Source organism: Sturnira hondurensis, unplaced genomic scaffold (assembly GCF_014824575.4).
Source record: "Sturnira hondurensis isolate 20B ecotype Veracruz unplaced genomic scaffold, ASM1482457v3 Scaffold0013541, whole genome shotgun sequence".
NCBI classification, from domain to species: domain Eukaryota; kingdom Metazoa; phylum Chordata; class Mammalia; order Chiroptera; family Phyllostomidae; genus Sturnira; species Sturnira hondurensis.
In genome coordinates, this window is record NW_028086172.1 from 349,533 (window position 1) to 370,532 (window position 21,000).

General features: G+C 43.2%; 1 non-coding gene and 1 pseudogene across 1 annotated transcript; both read left to right on the top strand.

Annotated features, from left to right (window-relative positions):
- The first annotated feature begins 14,783 nt into the window (after positions 1-14,783).
- On the top strand, positions 14,784-14,890 carry LOC118997975 (U6 spliceosomal RNA). The gene has a single exon (XR_005068779.1). It is a non-coding gene; the product is annotated as a U6 spliceosomal RNA (small nuclear RNA).
- A 4,563-nt stretch (positions 14,891-19,453) lies between these two features.
- On the top strand, positions 19,454-19,919 carry LOC118997964 (40S ribosomal protein S18-like; annotated as a pseudogene).
- The last annotated feature ends 1,081 nt before the right edge of the window (positions 19,920-21,000 follow it).

A 21,000-nucleotide genomic window follows, 5' to 3' on the forward strand; every position in this document is an offset into this window, starting at 1 on the left:
GTCTCTGTACAATCTAGTTTGTTTTTTTAGCTTCTGTGCATGTTTGATGTTTTTTAGAGTGAAATTATTTCTATACATGAGTTTGGGGATTTCCACCTGCAGAAGTGTTTATGGAGCTTATCAAAATAACCCACCCCAATGCCAATTCCCACAGGTGACCGGGTCACTCATGGAAGAGCACAAAAGGTTACGTTAGAAGCTAAAAGAAGTATGGAGACTGACATCTCAATTTCCTACCCTGTTCAAATTTTCCGAAGCCCTAAGCTGATGGACACAGTCATATCTGAAAACTGCTGTTTTTTTTTTTTTTTTTTACAGCAGGGAGCTGCATTTCCTAGAGCTCCCTGCTGATAGCCTACAAACCATCAGGGAGCTGCTAAATCAGAATCTCCAGGGAGCAGTCAGAAAATCCATGTTTAATAAGCTTACTGAGTGGTTCTCATAAGCAGGCAAATTTGAAAAGGACTAAGTTAGTTTATGATACTAACACAGTGAGAGCTGGCTTGTATCCGCCTACTTGTCCTTCATTCTGTTGCCATAGATATGATCACTAACACAAGCCATTTGTCCAACACATGTGTGACAGTCTTTCAATGTATATGTTCAAGACTAGATCCACTCCACTACTAATTTGGGAGGAAGATTCTGTTTTCTGTGTCTGCTTATATTGCTAATCCATTGCTTAATGGATTATATTGCTTAATGACAATAAGCCATTTTATGTTGTCTGTTTCATTGATTGTCTTCAGTAGATGTGATGCAATTTGGGAGATTTATTCATATTTTGTGACAACAAATTGCAAGTATGTATTCCAGTCTTCTGCACCATGCATCTCATTTACTATAAGCTAAGAGTTAGCATTTATTATGTTTAAACATACTCATACATCAATTTAGATCTTAATTTGCTTCAGTAAAATACAACATGTATATATTACTTATTATGTTCCACATGTTGAAATATTATAATATATGCACTATTTATTATTTTGATTATGTAATATAAAATTTAATTTTTATTCTAGGTACAGCAGAGCTGATATTTTTCATTAGTAGGAAATCTTCCATTTAAAATGTATTTATTATAAAATTTTCATATTAGTACTTTCATACAAAATCCAACATCCCCCTAGTGCCCAGTCCCCCTGAAAAGCATCATAAGGTTCAGGATTAAACCCTAAATACAAGATGTTTAGTTCAGAGACGAATCTATAGTGCTGATTAAGAAGAGAAATAGACTGACAAAGACAGCTAATTAACCCCTCTTTGAAAACTTAAATATAGCCCTGGCTGGTGTGCCTGTGTGGATTGAGCACCAGCCTGTGTACCAAAAGGTTGCCAGTTTGATTCCCACTCAGGGCAGGTGCCTGGGTTTCAGGATGGGACTCCAGTAGTGATACAGGGTGAAGCCGAGGGGGGGGGCAAAAAAGGATTTGGAATGGGGTCCAGAACTCAAGGTGTCCAGGAAATATTAACATGTCCTCACCCCACCCAACAGGTGTCAGTTGAGGGAAGGGACAAATGGAGCCAAGGCCATTGAGAGCTGTTTTGCATAGCAACAGTTTTGCAGCTAACCTCTGGAATGATCATTTAACATATCTATAACCTCTAACTGGTTTCATAGATATGTTAAATAGCTGTGGCCATACTTTGAGCCAAGGAGAAGGGAGTGACTTCTACCCTGGATGTAACTAGGGGCTGGTCCCCCAAGTTACAGTGCTTGTGTGAGAGCTTGGAGTTGATTGGCTCCACAACATGGGGCTGAAAGGTTTTTTTGGGTTCTGCCAAGGAAGAAATACCAATTAGCCACAAAGTTAGGCAATACAGAGCTTTATTGGGGTTTGTGCACCCAGGTGAGGTTCCTCAGTCCCCATAGTGGGGTCGATGAAGTTGCTGCATGAATAGGGAAAATGGCAGGGTTTTATTTTCGTTGGCTCCCCATGGAAGCTGGGAATAGGTGCCCTCTGAACAAAGCGGCAATACATCATTGGTGGCTTTTTCCTCAGACTCAGGTTACTATGTGGATATCCGTTTTGGCAAAGCACACCCTTTCCGCTCTCTGGTTTGACATGAGCAATCTTCACTAGATTGTAGGCTGTTCGCCATTTTGATTGTCCGCCATTTTGGTTGTAGTCTGGGCACCATTATGATTGCCTGCCATTTTTATTGTAGTCTGGCAGCCATTTTATCCTATCACGCCCATCCTGACATTCTGACCTCTTTGATGGAATAAAGGGTGACGTGTTCCATCCAGCTACTTCCTGCTGTCAGGGAGGCATAGAGGGGAAAGGCTAGAGGTCAGCCTTTCTGATTAATCAGGGAGGGGCGAGGAGATTTGGCTCTGAAGCAATATCTGGTTAAAGGTAATCCTGGAGGCTTTGTAAATTCTTTCCTGGAGGAATCTCAGGAAAGAGGAGCCAAGCATTAATAGTATGCAGATTATTAGGACTGGCCCTAGGACTGGGGCCAGGGTGGTAAAAAATAGGGAATGCTACCACAGGGTTATTTCAAGAGTGGTGGGGTCTTGGCATAATTTTTCCCTGAGGTTTTGTAAGGTATTAACATTCTCTTCTAGTATGCTGCTCTCATTCACACCGAAGCAGCACTGTTCTTGCAGGAAGAGACATGTTCCCCCTATTTCTGCTGTTAGTAGGTCTAGAGCTCTGTCGTTCTGGAGGGCAACCTGGGCTACCGAAGTTATCTGTCTCCACAAAGGTGCTAGAGAGGTGGCTGAGGCATCAAAGGCCTGCTCCAACTCAGTCCGTAACTGGCGAGTGGCTTGGAGACTGTGTGTTAGCCTAGCACTGCCTATCTCAGCTGCTACCAGAGTTGTGGTGAAGGTTAGACCTACTAGTATGGGCAGGAAGACAGCTTGTTTTCTTTATGCCTGGTTAGTTTGTCCCTGAGCTCTCCTTCTCCATAATGCATAAGCTGTGGGGTCAGCATGGTTGGGAAGCAGGGGAAGGCCGAGGAGGAGTTAATGGTCTGCAGCAGCGTTCCACTGCACCAGAAAAACATACCTGGGGGGCTAGTGGCAGTTTCCAATATTTTCACAGTCTGGTTGCATGAGGAAGTGCCTGCAGTAGTGTAACATACTTTGGGAGTATTCATTATGTTTTGAAAGAGAGGTACATCCTTTAGAAAAAAACAGGTGTTGGGGAGCTCGTGACCTTGAGGGGAATGGGTATGGGAACTGCTGCAATAGGGGAGCAGTCAAGAAAAGCACATAGGAAAGAGTCAGTGACGTTTCCTATGTCAGTGATATTGAAGAGTTGAATTCCCTGGAATATGAGGCTTAGCCAAGAAAAAGGGGCACTCTCCTGTTTTCCTTGTCAGATCTGTGTTTGCAGGAATTATTCATGTGTTAATATGGTATTAGTCAATAGGGTTGTATTCCATGGTCCTGGAACAAGAGCTTGGTATATTTCAATGGAACTCTGGGGATGCGAATATGAGAGGCTTTGGTATAGTTTTCCCTTCACTCCCTGCTCCCATTTGGAGTCCCATGGGTCATAAATGGTAAAGCGCCATGGCTGGAGAGTACTTCATTTATGGTATTTGCAATAGTAGTAGGGGCAGCCTCCATATGTGTCTGGCCAGAGTTTACAATTACCATCCATCTGATCATAGAGGAAGCAGAAAGCTTGCTATCTGTACTGGGCAGTCCAGCTGTCTAGCCCTCTAAAGCTACTTTTGGGAGCAGAGAGAAGGACGGATGTAGAGCAACCAGAGGGAGGGCAGTCCGCAGAAGTGACAGGGTGGAAATGTACGTGTCCGCCTTTGTCATATATTTCACAGACAAAGAACCTCCAAATGTATTTGCTTTGTAGGTTAGGAGGGTTTTTTGACAGGTATGGGTAAGCAAGGAGGAGGAGAAGGAGGATTTGTAGAGACTTCATTGGGAGAACCTGGTGTTGGGGTAAAGCAAACTTGGGCATCTCCTATGAGCTGTGCTGACCACTTTCTTGAGACAGGAGCCAGCTTAAGGTGGGAGAGGTGGATCCACACTGGCTGACCCACCAGTTTTGCTGCTGTGGGGGTGGTTAGAATAACAGTATGCAGTCCCATCCACTTGGGCTGGAATGGTCCAGATCGGAGCTCTTTGAGTAATACCTGGTCTCCAGGCTGTAGGAGAGTGACTGGGCCTGTCTCCGGACACCCCTCCCTACAGGAGGAAGAACTCTGTCTGTGTGTTTATGGAGAAGATGCCAGAGGAGAGAGAGATAGGGCAGATAGGAGGCCAGGGGGAAAGTATATACTGGCAGGTTATGGTTAATAAGGAAAGGGCAGCCGTACAGTAGTTCAAAAGGGCTGAGTCCTTTTCGTTTCGGTGGGGCTGCCCATATTCGAGTGAGGGCCAGAGGAAGCAGAGAAAGCCAGGAATTTCTGGTTTCTATGGTATGTTTGGTTAGGTGGGCTTTCAGGATACTGTTAGCCTGTTCTACTTTACCGGAAGACAGGGGATGATAAGGGATGTGCAGCTTCCAGGTGATGCCAAGGGAGGTGGAGACCTGCTGGATGATTTGGGAGATGAAGCCTGGGCTGTTGTCCGACTGGATAGAGGAGGGCAGCCCAGATTGTGGGATGATGTGGTTGAGGAGGGAGTTGGCTACCATATCCGCTGTTTCTCTTGTTGTGGGATAGGCCTCAATCCAACCTGAAAACGTGTCAACAAAGGTTAAAAGGTAGTGGAATTTTTTATGTGGAGGTATATGCATAAAGACGACCTTCCAATCCTGTCCCGGGAGGTGTCCATGTAGTTGATGGCCTGGGACCTGAGGCTTCATTCCTCCCTGGGCAGATGTCTTGGAGCAAATGGCACATTTAGACTGGACTTTCTTGATGGCTTGAAATAGAGTGGGATGAATAAACAAGGAGTCTAGAAACCTTATCACAGCTTTTGGACCAATGTGTAAAGATTGGTGAATTGCAGAGAGAAGTGCAATGGCCTGTTTTTAGGGTAGGGCTATTTTTCCATTGAGGAACACATCCCTCCTTTTCTGGGTGCCCACCCTGCCAGAGGAAGGTGGAGTACTGTCAGGGGGTATAGGCGGGGCGAATATCGGTGGTCCGAAAGAGGATGGGGTATGGTGGGGCGTGTGTGTTGAGTTCTCAAGCCACAGTATCTTCCCGGGTATTGCCCCAGGAAACAGGGTCCTGTGAGGCCTGGTGACCCTTACAGTGGACCACCGCTATGGCAGTGGGCAGGTCTGTGGCCTGGAGGAGTTTGGAAATGAGGGAGGCATTAACAACAGGTGAACCTTTAGTAGTGAGGAAGCCCCATTCCTTCCACAAAGCCGAGTGGCTATGAACAATCAAGAAAGCATATTTGGAGTCTGTGTAGATAGTAACCTTCTTACCCCGGGCTAGAGTAAGTGCCCGGGTGAGAGCTATGAGTTCAGCTTTCTGAGAGGTGGTACCTTCAGGGAGCTCATTGGCTTCAAGGGTTTCAGTTGAAGTTGCTACCGCATAGGCCGCTTATCTTCGGCCATCAGCTTCAAGCACTGAACTTCCATCTACAAAGAGTGAGATCTGCCTCGGGGAGGGGCTTGTCAGATATACATTCTAGAGGCTGACCAAGGAAGTCTAGTACTTCTTGGCAGGAGTGGGGAGGCTCTATGTCTGTAGTGGGGGTGGGAAGGAGGGTAGCTGGGTTGAGGCGCAGTAAGAGCCGGAGAGACAGGGCTATCCCCTTGACGAAAGGGGGTGGAATTCCTGTAGAGGGGAAGGGCTCAAAAGAGAGAGAGCTCAGTGGGATAGAAGGTCCACAAGGCGATGAGAGGAAAATACAGTAACAGGTTGGCATAGAGTGAGTTTGAGGGCTTCCTTCCCGAGTTTTGCCGCACTCCCTAATGCCCAGAGGCACGGCTACCATCCAAGTAGGGTGAAGCTGTTTTGATAAGTAGGCAACTGGGTGGTATGTTGGGCCTACTGGTTGAGCTAAGACTCCAACCGCAATTCCCTGTCTCTCGCCTGTAAATGAATGGAAAGGACGGGAGGGATTGGGAAGGCTCAGGGAGGGGGCCTGTAACAGCGAGTCCCACAGAACAGTAAAGGCTTATTGCACTAGCTTGGGGGATGTGAGGGGGCCAGTAGGAGTCTCTTTGGCCGCTTCCTACAGCGGCTTAATGAGTAGGGCAAAGTTGGGGACCCAATGTCTGAAAAATCCAACTAGCCCCAAGAAAGATAAAATTTGATCTCCTCTCGTAGGCAGTAGGAGATTGTGGAGCAGTTGAGTGCAGTCCGCTGTAAGGCTGCGTGAGGTAGGAGAGAGAGAGAGATCAGAGTAGGTAGGTGACTTGCTGGCTTCACGACTGAGCCTTGTCAGGGGAGACTCGGTATCCTTTTTGGACAAGGAAGTTAAGGAGAGTTGCAGTATGTTGTCTGGAATCTTTCAAAGTGAGGCTGCAGAGAAGGAGGTCATGTACATATTGGAGGACTTTGCTGGAGCCTAGGTCACAGGAGGCTAAGTCCTGAGCTAAAGCCTGACCTAATAAATGGGGTTATTTTTAGCCCTTGTGGCAAGGCTGTCCACGTGAGCTGTTGTGACAGAGCAGTGGCAGGGTCTGTCCATGTGAAGGTGAAAAGAAACTGAGACTCTGGGTGTAGGGGTGTAGTGAAGAAGGCATTTTTGAGGTCTAGGACTGAGAAGTGGGTTGTATTAGGAGGAATGTTAGAGAGAATCATACAGGGGTTAGAGACGGGATGGGTAGATAGGGATGACTGCTTCGCTGATGAGTCTAAGGTCCTGGACCAGGTGGTAGGCTCCGGATGGGTTTTTGACCGGGAGAATGGGAGTGTTGCAGGGAGAATTAAAAGGGACAAGAAGTTTCTGGTCTAGGAGGTGGGCGATGATAGGCTGTAATCCTTTTAAGTTCATGTGGGAAATAGGGAATTGGAGTCGAGTTAAGAAAACTTCAGGCTGTTTCAGGCGGATGACGACCGGGGTGGGGGGGTGATGTGAAGCCATGGTTGGAATAGAAGTATCCCATACTTGTGGGTTGACCAGGGAGGGGGAAATGGGCGAAGCTGGAGGAGAAGTTGGGTTTTCCAACAGCAGGAGGATAAGGGGGGAGGAAGGGGGTTTGCATGATCTGAAGAGTGGTGCCTAATAATTGGAGAACATCCCATCCTAGGAGTGGAATAGGGCAGGAGAGTATGACAAGGAGTGAATGGGTAAAGGGAAAGCCATCCAGACTGCAGCTAAGCTGAGGGGTGGGGGTGTTGCCACAGGCAAGATGGGGTCCTGTCAACCCCCATGACCAAGATCTGGGAAGGAGTAAGAGGTCCTAAAAAAGTTGGTAAAACAGAATAGGTAGCCCCCGTGTCCACTAGGAAAGAGATGGACTTACCCACTACCTGCTGTGTTACCCTGGGTTTTGCGAGGGTGATGGGGGTCTTCGAGTCTGGGTAGCTTCAATCACCTAGGAGTCCTAGAAGTTCCAGCACTGCCAGGGAAGAGTCCACACCTTGATCGGCTGGTCCCCCGATTGGAGGCGCCAGGGACGAGCCTCTAAGGAGACAGGCATCCCTTTAGTGGCCAAGCTGTTGGCAATCAGGGCAAAGTTTCATTGGTTGAGGACACAGACTTAGGCTTTGCCCCTGTGCTGGTGTTTGCTGCTGGCTGCAGGGCCACTAGCATAGCTTGGGTTTGTAGGGCTACCCTTTGCTGTAGGCGAGTTTGGCGGGCAGCCTTAGCCTCTGCTTCCTGGTTATTGAAAACCTTAAATGCCACACTTACCAGATCTTGGATGAGGGCTTCGGGGGCCATCCTAGGCCTTTTTCAGTTTCTTTCTAATATCTCGGTCCAACTGGGAGATAAAGTGAATAGCTAAGACAGTGGCCCCAGCATTAGAAACCTGGTAAAGGTGGGTATGGAGCATCATTGCCTCGGTTAGTCTGTTGAGAAAGAGTTCCGGATTTTCTCCAGGGCCTTCAGTGACCTCTCTGAACTTATTGTAATTGACTGCTTTCTGGGAAGATTGGTGCATATCTGCTATCAGGCACTTGACCATTTGGTCGTGGAGCCTCCGACCCGCCTGTCCTACCTGGTAGCCCCAGTCTGGTTCCGCCTCTGGGACAGCTTCAGCCCCTACTGGCAGGAGAGGATTGGTGGCATGGGTTTGGTCTGCATGAGCCCTAGCTGCAGTCCGGACCCAGTTGCGCTTGTCCGGGGTCATAGTGGAAGTTAAAATGATGTGCAGGTCATGCCATGTGAAGTCATAAGCCTGGGCTAGGTACTGGAATTCCCTAATAAAATTGGTAGGGTTGGTGGAGAATGAGCCTAGGCGTTTTTCAATTGAAGAGAGATCAGCTAGTGAAAAAGGGACATGGACTGAAATGACACCTTCTGCTCCCACCACTTCCTGGAGGAGGCAAATGCGGGAGTCTAAGGGCTCTAGATTCAGGTGGGAGTGAGTATGTAAGCTGACCGGGGAAGAACGGTTTTCAGAGGGAAGGGGAGAATCTGGTTGAGAGGGGAGGGCTAGGGCTGGAGTAGCCGTTGGCGGGAGCTGATAAGGAGGGGGAGAAGGAGGGGAAGCAAGGTCTTCAGGGAAATCAGAAAAGGAGGAGGGAAGTTCTGGGGCAGCAGGCTTAGGAGGCTGGATGGGTTCAGGGTTCCCTCGGGCAAGGAGAACTTGGGCTGTGGAACATTGAGTGTACAGATCCGGGTGAGAATGTAAGCCCTAAAAGCCCTGAATGTAGGGGACCTCAGACCATTTGCCAGTCCATCTGCAAAAATTATGTAAGTCAGTAAGGGTAACAAAATTGAAAATGCCTTCAGGAGGCCAGGTTTCACAATTATCAAGCTGATATAACAGCCAGGCCACAGTGGATAGAAAAATCAGCTATTTTCACTTGAGGCCAACGTCAATTGCTGGCAAATTTTTCAGAAGGAACCCTAGAGGTGACTTAGGATCTGGCTTGGACTCCTGCCCCCCCCCCCATTCCTAGTCCCACGAGGATCAGCAGATGGGAATTGGTGTCTCTCAACCCAACCTGATGATCTGGTCGGTAAAAATGGGGGTCTGGGTCCAGGGACATCTCTGGTGCCCTGAACCTCTCAGCAGAGGGAGAGCAGCCTCTTCCAGAAGGGTCACCCCAACACAGCACTGCAGTTTTGGTGTGAGAGCAATCTCTGCCAGCAAACAGGGGCCCAGAATCAGTGTTCAGGGACCAGAAACTTAAGGGCAATGGCATTTACCCTGGTTCTTTGCCTGGACTGGTGGGGCGGCTTTGAGGCCTCCTCAGGGAGTGGGGAGAGGAGTGGTCTTCAGCAAACAACTCCTCCTAGGTTTTGGCACCAAATGAAAGGTTTTCTAGGCTCCGCTGAGGAAGAAATGCCAATCAGTCACAAAGTTAGGCAATATAGAGTTTTATTGGGGTTTGTGCACCCAGGCGAGGTTCCCCTGGTCCACTGAGTGGGGTCAGGGAAGTTTCCACATGAATAGGGAAAATGGCAGGGTTTTATTTTTGTTGGCTCCCTGTGGGAGCTGGGGATTGGTCCCCTCTTAACAAAGCAGTAATACATCATTCGTGTTTTTTTTCCTCAGACTTAGGTTGCTACGCGAATATCCGTTTTGGCAAAGCCTGCCCTTTCGGCTCTCTGGTTTGACGTCAGCCATCTTTCTGGATTGTAGTCTGTCTGCCATTTTGATTATAGTCCATCCACCATTTTTATTGTAGTCCAGGCGCCATTCGGATTGTAGTCTGGCTGCCATTTAATCCTATCCCACCCATTCTGACATGGGCCACACCTGCCCAGACTCACTATGGTAGCCCAGCAAAGGTAGGAGGATACAGGGGTCCTGGCAGGTGTAACCAATTGTGGGAGGAGTAGGAAATGGGGCTGCAAAGGAGGACTGGCACGGGGATTTCAAGGCAGACATGGCAGCCATTGGAGAGAGAGATCCATGCGGCTTTTCCAGAATGGAGACACCTGTAGCCAGGTGAAGAAGAAAGCCACGCAGCTTTAGCAGAACCGCCACTTGGCTTTGCCCGAGTGGTGACCCTACCCTTTCTGCAGCCAGGTTGAGAAAGAACCTTGTGTTTTTTGTCAGAGTGTGGACCCCTGCCACTTTGGTAAAAGAGGCCCATGCAGGTTTGGGATGTTCCCTTTGGCCGCGTGGTTTGGGAAGCCGGAGAGACTTTGCCTGGAGAAGAGTGAAAGGGCTCTTTGCCACTAAGCCATGAGAAGGTGCCACATGACTTTGGATTAATTGGAGGTCCTGCCTGGACAGCAACACAGCTGACAGTGCCAGTGGCTTGGAAACATGGGTGTGTGCTTCTTTTCCTGAGATACGGTACCCCAAATTAGGGCAAGGGGGAAGGAAGCGCTGTGGGCATCTGTGGTTATCCTAAAAGACTTTGATATATTAATGGGGCATTGGGTCACTACTTTAAGTCTGTATAGCTTTAAATAAACCTCTCCTTTTCTCTTCACAAATCTCTGGCATTGAGTGATGTCTTTCCTCTGAGGGCGGACAGACAAACCCAGTAGGTATTAGTATATCGTCCTTGGGAGGAGCCCCTGTTTTCTGTAACAATTTTTGGCATCTCTGGGTGGGCCAGATATTGCCCTCCCCCCCACCCCCCGCCTTGGACCTGTTGTTCTGTGACAGTAGGGGGCACACAGGAGGCAACTACACATTGATGTTTCTCTTCCTCTCTTTCTCCCTCCCTTCTGCTCTCTAAAAATAAATAAATAAAATCTTAAAAAAAATTTATGTTGTAGACACCAGCCCACAGTATCCGCATCATTTTGGATGAAATGAGACATTCACACAGACTACCGAGTCCAGTGGAGGAAAAGGGACAACATGGCTTTTCTGTCAAGGGGAGCAAAAGCCACAGCCCTTGCTGTGACTGGCCTTTTTCGGTTTTCTGGGCACATTACAAGATGGTCCTCATTTACCATGAGCAGTTTGCTTTAGGTTGTTACCTTTAACAGAAAACAAAGGAGCCTATGCTGCTAATCACATCACAGAAGAAAGATATTAGCAAATGAAAAGGCAAAAGTGGTTGGACTGGTTACACTGGTCCTTGGAAGGTTTGGCATGGATTTTAGGAAGTTACTTTGTAGTAAATGTTTGCCACTGGGGGCTGGGCCCACGCCATGTTGAAAGATCTCCTACAAACTTAAATTTTTTTGAAAACAGAACAGGAAGAAACTGCCCAGTCTCCAGATGATTACTCTGTATTTCCTGAGACTTTGTACAGCTTACTTTATCCACTTTCCAACAAAGGAAAGACTACTGCTGCTTGCTTAGCTTGGAGAGGTCGTGTGGATGGTAAGTGGTTGTTTGTGTAGTGATTACTGTTTGCCACTTGGTATCTATTTGTCCCTTTTTCCTTAGAGACAAAATCCAGGACTGTGTAGGGAGGTAATGCAATCAAATGGAACATACCTCTGGTCTGTGTTACACTCACTATTGCTGTGCAACTCATGTTGTGGAAGCATTTACAAGCCTGCTTGAAAGAAGCTGACTGAACTAAGAAGAGGACATTCTGTTCTTTCCATTTTTTTTCCCTTATTACTGCCAATAGGACTGAAGTTTGAGGAGCCATCTTGGACCATGGTGTGAATTCATGGATAAAATTTATACTGTGAGAATAGTAGGAAAGAAGTGTTAGAGTCATCTGGCTCCCAGAAGACTATTTTTTAAAATATTTTATTTATTTATCTTTAGAGGGGAAGCGAAGGAGAGAGGGAGAGAAATATCAATGCATGGTTGCTTCTCATGTATCCCCTGCTGGGAACTGGTCTGCAACCAGGCATGTGCCCTAACTGGGAATTGAACTGCAATCCTTTGGTTCACAGGCCTGCACTCAATCCACTGAGCTACACTAGCCAGGCTAAAAGACTTTTTAACACTCAATTGTCTTCATCCAGATTTATTTTATGTGAGAGAATAAACACTTTAATTTTTACTGTAGATTTTCTGGTATTTGCACCTTAATTTCATCTAAGTGATGTATCAATTTATGCTAGTTCCATTGTGCATTATGCCAACTAGGATTCCTGTATGCAAAAAAGCAAATGGCCCGGACAAGAGTAAAGTCTCACTTACAGTCTACCATGAATGAATGCAGTCAGATGAACATTTCTTCACCTTACCTACATTTTGTCCTATATTTTCCCTGTGACAACAACTACCATTCTTGCTATTTCCTGTGTCAAGAGGAAAATGTATCATAACACTGCTTCAGCTATAACATTATTATTCCTGGTTATGGATCTCTCCTTCTAACATCTAATTATTATTTCTCTGTCTTTGTCTATTTTCAATGCCTCATTTTTGTCTTCTTTACCTTGGCTTAAAAATGCCCACATATCACATTTTTCCCCAAAATGTACTTCCAGCATCACATCTCTTCCTCATGCTGCTTCATCCAACATCCTTCTCTTAATGCCACACTCTGCGGAAGAGCATTCCAGTCTCATTACTTCTACTTCCTTCCTAACCACTCATTCCTCAAATTCTTGCACTCTGTATTCTATGTTTTTAAATACTGTTCTCTTAAGATAAAATTGGACTTTTTAATTGTTCTTTCCATAGTATTTTCTCATGCCTTACCTTAATCTCTCTATAGCATTTTATGTTAACTGTTACTTCTGCTATTGGAACTTTACCCTTGGTTTAGGATACTGCAATATCTTGGTTTCTTCTTCTTTTTTTGGAGGGGTCCTTTTCTACTGTTGTTCAATGACAGTTGTCCCAATTTTCCCCAAGTTGCTCTCCCCTACCCCACTCAGCCTCTTGCTCCCCCATTCAGTACCCACCCCACTGTCCTTGTCCATGGGCTCTTTATACATGTTCCTTGATGACCCTTCCCCTTCTTCCCCCCATTATCCCCCATGTGCTTCCCATCTGGTCACTGTCAGTTTGTTCCTTATTTCCATTTATCTGGTTCTGTTTTGCTCCCTTGTTTGTTTGTTCACTGGACTCCACATGTAAGTGATATCATATGGTATTTGTCTTTCGCCACCTGGCTCATTTCACTTAGCATAATGCTCTCCAGTTCCATCCATGCTATTGTGCAGGGTAGGAACTCCTTTCTTTCTGCTGCACAGTATTACATTGTGTAAATGGACCATATACTGTAAGAATCCTGAAAGAGCAATCCAAAAGAACCTATGCACCCCAATGTTCATAGCAGCACAGTTTACAATAGCCACATGCTAGAAGCAACCTAAGTGCTTGTCAGTAAATGAGTGGATCCAAAAACTATGGTACTTTCATATGTCTTTACATTAATAGTTAGCATCCTTTCATTTTAGCTTGAAAGACTCTTTCTAGCATTTTATTGTAAGACAAAGACAGGTCCAATAACAATTAACTCCCTCTTCTTCTGTTTGAGAAAATCCTTATCTCACCTTCATTTATGAAAGGCAACTTTCTTGGATAGAGCATGGTGGGGTGGCCAGCAAATAGCTGATAGGCTGCCGTGGTGTCAAGTGAAAGGATAGCACATCCCAAATCTTCTACCACATGACTTCTGCTAAAAGTTGGCTTTTGCTAGACTGAAGTATAGGAAAAGAAGCTCATTGTCACCCACCCTCTATGGAAGTCACGTTTTTTGCTGGTTGTAAATATTTTATCGTGTTTAAAGTGGAAATACTTGCTTACTTTGTTTAACTGAAACGTATCTATTCTACTATTCCCTGAGACCACATACGCTATATTTTATATTTCTTCTGAATTCTTAATTATTTCTGAGCTCCAGTTAAATCAACTGCTAGAATTGTTGTTGTACCTGAATGCAAATTGAGTAAACATGTTTTGCTGAGAAAGACTATAGATGGAAAAGGGCCTTTGTACTAGTAGTCCTCAAAATAATGACCATTGAGAACACTACTACTCCATTTTTAAATTAAAACTGCCTCTTTAAAACTCCATGTCCCTGTTTAAAGACATCTTGTACAGGCTCCTGCATTCCCAATATTGTATTTTTAAGAGATGAGCCCTGCATGGTGTGGCTCAGTGGGTTTGGAGTTGTCCACAAACTGAAAGGTCACCGATTCAATTCTGGTTTAGGCATGTGCCTGGGTTGCAGGCTGGGTCCCCTTGGGGATGAGTGAGAGGCAGCTAATAGACGTTTCTCTAGTACATAGATATTCCCCTTTCTCTCTCCCCCCATCCTTTCTCTGTAAATATAAATAAATAATTTTTTTAAATAAAACATTTTAAAAGAACAGATCTTAAGATTAACAATGTGTTGAATAAAATCATTTGAAAAGCTTATTTTGTATTGTTTTTTTCCATTACTATTTATTTCTGTTATACGCTCTTACACCTCCAGCCATGCCCTATAATCATCACACTGCTGTCTACCCATAGGTCCTTTTCCTTTTTTGTTCAATTTGTCTAACCCCCAACCTCTCCCTCTATAGCTGTCAGTCTGACCTCTGCATCTATGAGTCTATGTTTTGCTTGCTAGTTCAATCAGTTCATTAGATTCCATTTATGAGTGAGATCATGGTATTTGTCTTTCTCTGATTGGCCTCTTTCACTTAGCATAATGTTCACCCATGCTATCACAGAAAAAGAGTAAAATTTTCTTTTTATACCCAAGTGGTATTCTATTGTGTAAATGCAATGTAGCTGTCTTATCCACTCATCTACTGATAGACACTTGGGCTGCTAATATAATTATTTTGAATGATTGGAGCAAGTATTAAGAAACCTGTAATTATATACTTTTCAATAAAATTCCTTCAATTAATTTTCCATTGCCCATTTTTAGGAAGATATAGAAAATCTCTTAAGAAACCAGTTTCATTGCTAGCTTCGGCAGCACATATACTAAAATTGGAATGATACAGAGAAGATTAGCATGGCCCCTGCACAAGGATGACATACAAATTCATGAAGCATTCCATATTTTTTTCTAGAAAAATGTAATCTTCCAAAACTCAATGAAAAAGAAGCAGAAAACCTGAACAGGACAATAACAGCAGATGAAATTGAAGAAGTAATCAAAAAACTCCCATCACACAAAAGCCCTGGACCAGATGGTTTCACAGGAGAATTCTACAAAGCTTTTAAGGAAGAGCTAACCCCTATTCTTCACAGACTATTCCAAAAAAACACAAAAGGAGGGAAAACTACCCAACTCTTTTTATGAAGCCAGCATCATCCTCATTCCAAAACGAGATAGAGACACAACAAAGAAAGAAAACTTCAGGCCAATATCGCTGAGGAACATAGATGCTAAAATCCTCAACAAAATATTGGCAAATCACATCCAACAATACATCAAAAAGATCATACACCACAACCAAGTGGGATTCATCCCAGGGATGCAAGGATGGTTCAATATTCGTAAATCAGTAAATGTAACATATCACATAAACAAAAGCAAAGACAAAAACCACATGGTCATATCAAAAGATGCAGAAAAAGCTTTTGATAAGGTACAACACTCATTTATGATAAAGGTACTCAGAAAAATGGGAATAGAGGGAGCATTCCTCAATATAATAAAGACCATATGTGAAAGACCTACAGCCAACATCATACTCAATGGGCAAAAACTAAAAGCTTTTCCAGTAAGATCAGGAACAAGACAAGGTTTCCCACATTCACCACTTCTATTGAATATAGTATTAGAAGTTCTAGCCATGGCAATCAGAGAAGAAAAGGAAATAAAAGGCATCCAAATCGGAAAGGAGAAAACAAAATTGGCATTGTTTGCAGATGACATGATAGTGTACATGGAAAATACTATAAACTCTACCAAAAAAATGCTTGAACTAATAAATGAATTTGGCAAAACAGTGGGATACAAAGTCAATATCCAGAAATCAAAGGCATATTTGTATACCAACAATGAAACAGCGGAAGCAGAAATCAAGAAAAAATCCCATTCGATATAGCAAAAACAAAAATAAAATATCTGGGAATAAACCTAACCAAGGAGGTTAAAGACCTGTATGCAGAAAACTACACAACACTGAAAACAGAAATCAAAGAAGACACAAACAAATGGAAACATATACCGCATTCATGGATTGGAAGAATTAACATCATCAAAATGTCCATACTACCCAAGGCAATTTACAGATTAAATGCAATACCTATTAAAGGACCAATGGCATATTTTACAGACATAGAACAAACACTTCAAAAATTTATATGGAACCATAAACGACCCCGAATAGCAGCTGCAATTTTGAGAAAGAAGAACAAAGTAGGAGGGATCACAATACCTGATATCAAACTGTATTACAAGGCCACTGTAATCAAAACAGCCTGGTACTGGCATAAAAACAGGTACATAGACCAATGGAATAGAACGGAGAGCCCAGAAATAAACCCAACTCTCTATAGTCAATTAATATTTGACAAAAGGGGCAATAACATAAAATGGAGTAAAGATAGCCTTTTCAACAAATGGTGTTGGGAGAACTGGACAGCTACATGCAAAAAAAAAAAAAAAAAGAAACCTGAGCACCCACTTACACCATACACCAAAATTAATTCAAGGTGGATAAAAGACTTAAATATAAGTCATGAAACCATTAAAGCCCTAGAGGAGAACATTGGCAGGAAAATCTCAGATATTCCATGCAGCAATATTTTTACTGATACGTCCCCTAGAGCAAGGCACATAAAGGAAAGAATAAACAAATGGGATCTCATCAAACTTAAAAGCTTCTGTATGGCTAAGGAAAACAGTATCAAGATAAAAAGAGAAGCAACAGCTTGGGAAAACATATTTGCCAATGACACTTCAGACAAAGGTTTAATCTCCAAAATATACAAAGAACTCACTTGACTCCATTCAAAAAGAGGTGAGCAACCCAATTAAAAAATGGGCAAAGGACTTGAACAGACACTTCACCAAGGAGGACATACAGAGGATCCAGAGACACATGAAAAGATGCTTGATATTGCTAGCTATCAGAGAGATGCAAATTAAAACCACAATGAGATACCACTTAACACCAGTCAGAATGGCTATCATAACCAAAGAACCAAACAACAAGTGCTGGAGAGTTTGTGGGGAAAAGGGGACCCTAGTTCACTGTTGGTGGGATTGCAGACTGGTACAACCATTATGGAAAACAGTATGGAATTTTCTAAGAAAACTAAAAATGAATGTGCCTTTTGACCCAGCAATTCCACTGTTAGGAGTATATCCTAAGAACCCTGAAACACCAATCCAAAAGAACCTATGCACCCCAATGTTCATAGCAGCACAATTTACAATAGCCAAGAGTTGGAAGCAACCTAGATGCCCATCAGTAAATGACTGGATCAAAAAGCTATGATACATTTATACAATGGAATTCTATGCTGCAGGAAGGAATAAGGAACTCCTACCCTTTGCAACATCAGGAATGGAACTGGAAAACATTATGCTGAGCGAAATAAGCCAGGTGGTGAAAGACAAATACCATATGATATCACCATTGACAGGAATCTAAACAACAAAACAAATAAGCAAGCAAAATATGACCAATGACACTCAAATACAGAACAGGCTGACAGGGTCCAGAGGGGAGAGGGGAGAGAATCATAGGGGGAAAGGGGATGGACTCACATGAACAAGTATAAAGAACACATGGACAATAACTAATGTGGGGGGGGCGGGAATGGGTGGGAGGTGGGGAGCACTGGGTGGGGGCAGGGCCGGGAATATAAGACAGAAAACTGTACTTGAACAAGAATTAAATAAAAATTAAAATTAAAAAAAAAGAAACCAGTTTCAGCCTGACTTTGTAATATAATTGGAGGTTTTAGGAGAGAATGCGTATTTGTTTTAAAGGCTATTTATAACAATCAGACAAGGAATTAAACAGTAAACTCACTGTCAGTAAGAACAAATACACAGGAGACTTCTCTTGTCATTTCAATTGTTTGGGCTCTGTAATCAGTGTTCAAACATAGCATAAACCTCTTCAGGGACCATTTCCATGTCCAAACCAATGACAACCACATGTCAAACCAACACCTGCTCATCTCTTGATTAAGTGTATAAGTAAGCAGTAATATTAACTTAAAAATTTGAAACAAAGGAACATACCCAACTGGATCCCACCTGCATTCCCACTTACCACAGTTAGTTTTCTCAGTCCTGCAATAAGAAAAATTCAAAAGTCAATAATCAGGAGTAAAAAGTGAAGTGAAACCCTATTTGTAATTTATTTCCCTAAAGTGTTAGTCTAATGTTTCCCAAAGTACTTATTTAATCTCAGGTATGAGCTTCCTGCATTTACAACCCCACTGTACCCTTGACCAGATGGGTCAACATAGGCTACTTATTATCCCTTTCTTCATCACTTGCTTTTTTTTTCATTTGCAAAATAAGGATGATTACTAATAGCAACATAAGGTGTTTTTGAAGATTAAATGAGTTGTTGCTTTCCAGTTAGAATTTTCTCCAGCACATAGTACAAGCTTAATGAGAGTTGGCTCTGATAATGCTTTGATTTGCTTTGATTTCTGCATGATCCAGTTAGGTGTGCATCCTTCCCTAGCTGTAGGAGTCACTCCAAGCTTCAATAAGCTGTTTTGCAGATGGATACTGCTAATTGGCTGACATGCCAGTAATAAGAATCATGAATAAATCAGTGAAAATCCGATTCTGCTATTACCAACAAACTGCCTTGATAATAATGTATCTTCTTCATCTTTCTATGCCAACAAAAAAAGCATTTAAGTAAAATCTTGGTTATTAGAATTCTATGATAATTATAAAACTTCGAAAAACATTTGATTCACTATTTGCATGTGATTTCTAGCATGAACTTTTATTTTTTCCACAGTGTGAAAGGTAAAATTTTAAAATTATTTACCTATCTATTTTTAGAGAGGAGAAAAGAGGGAAAAAGAGGGAGAGAAACATCAATGTGCAGTTGCCTCTCACACACCCCCTATGGGGCATCTGGCCCACAGCCCAGGCATGTGCCCTGAATGGGAATTGAATGGTGTCCCTTGGTTTACAGGCCTGCACTCAATCCACTGAGCCATAGCAGCCAGGGCTCAAAAATACATTCCTAATATAGAGAGAATTACACATTCTGTCAGAGAAACACTTGACAATGTTTCCAGCTAATAGTTGAACTGATTCTTTAATTAACTCTTCAGTTTCAAAACGCTCTATTTTTCTCTCGGAACTTTTCTACTTTTATCCCAGGAGTCAGAGATTTTAAAAAGTAATACAATATCTATTTATGTTAGTAAAATGTTAATCAGATTATTCTATTATTTCTACCACCCAGCAGTGTGAGATTCAGCAATAATAAAAGTAACAACTTCTGAGGAAAAAGACAAAAGTATGTAAAAGCAGTCATAAACTTGTGAAGTTTCATTTCTTGGCAAGTAAGTGAGAGTTATACAACACATCCACACATAACTCTTCTAAATGAAGACTGAGAAAAGTCAAGAAAACATATAATTATATTTAAAAAGTGAGCTCTTCCCCAGGAGGGCTACATGCAGCCATGTCTCTGGTGATTCCTGACAAGTTCCAGAATGTTTTGTGGGGACTCAACACCAGTTGTGATGGCTGATGGAAAATAGTGTTTGCCATCACTGCAGTGAAGGATGTGAGGTGAAGGTCCTGCTCATATGGTGTTGAGGGAAGCAAACATCGAGCTCACCAAAAAGGGCAGGAGGGCTCACAGAGGATGAGGTGAAATGAGTGATCACCACGATGCAGAACTCATGCCAGTACAAGATGCCAGACTGGTTCTTGCACAGACAAAAAGATGTGAAGGATGGAAACTACTACAGCCAGATCCTGGCCAATGGCCTGGACAATGAGCTTCATGAATACCTGTTATCAGCTGAAGAAAAGTTGGGCCACAGAGGGCTATGTCACTTCTGGGGTCTTCGTGTTCGAGGTCAGCACACCAAGACCACAGGCTGCAGGGATAGGACTGTAGGTGTGCCCAAGAAGAAATAAATCTCTAGCACGTGTCTGTTAATAAATAGCTTATACACCAGAAAAATAAAGTGATAGTCAAGGATACAAAAAAGTACAATAGAGTAAAGATAGTCTTTTTGATAAATAATGTTGGGAAAACTGGACAAATACATGCAAAAAAAGAAAAGAAACCAGACCACCTTTGTATGCCATACATAAGAATAAGCTCAAGATGAATTAAAGATTTAAACATAAGACTTGAAACCATAAAAATTCTTCAGGAAAACAGGTAGTAAAAAGTTGGACTTCTTGGTAGCAATATTATTTGCTGATATATTCCCATGGGAAAGGAAAAAAAAAGAAGAAAAAAGATAACTGGGAACAACAAAGGAAATCATCAACAAAATGAGGAGACAAGCTACTGAATGAGAGGACATGCAGGGCAGGTCAAAAGTATGTTTTCATTTGTGACCAGGTGGAACACAAGAGTTTATTTTTGTATTATTATTTAATGATTGTATTGTTTTCCATACAAATAACTATAAACCTACTTTTCCCCCTTCTTGTATTGCCAATGGCATATCTGATAAGGAGTTAATATTAAAAATGTATAAAAAACTTAAAAAACCAACACCAAAAAAAAAGGGGTCAACAAGAAAACAGGCCAAGGACCTGAATAAACACTTCTCCAAAGGGGACCTGCAGAGGCACATGCAGGGTCCGATCAACAGTTCCCATAGCCTTGAGTGGGCTTGCATGAGAAGAATCATGCTATGTTATATAATTTTCTGGCTTGAGCCAGCTTTGTTTGCTTCTAGTACTTATACAGGTAGGGACTTCTCGCTGGGTGCCACGCTGGGTAACAAGGGCCACAACATGTGCCACACAAGGAGACAAGTGACATGCAGTGTGCCACACAGAGACTTGTAGAGAGACATACACATTGCAGGATACATGGCTCACCTACCCATGAATAAAGGTATGTCAAGCATCCCCACAGCTCCACACATGTTCTTCCATCTCCCAGAATCTAGTGTGGACCTGCCAGTTCTTGACAGGCTGCAACACAAATATATGTTTTGTGTTATATACTTTGTTCATAGCGACATATTTACAATAGAC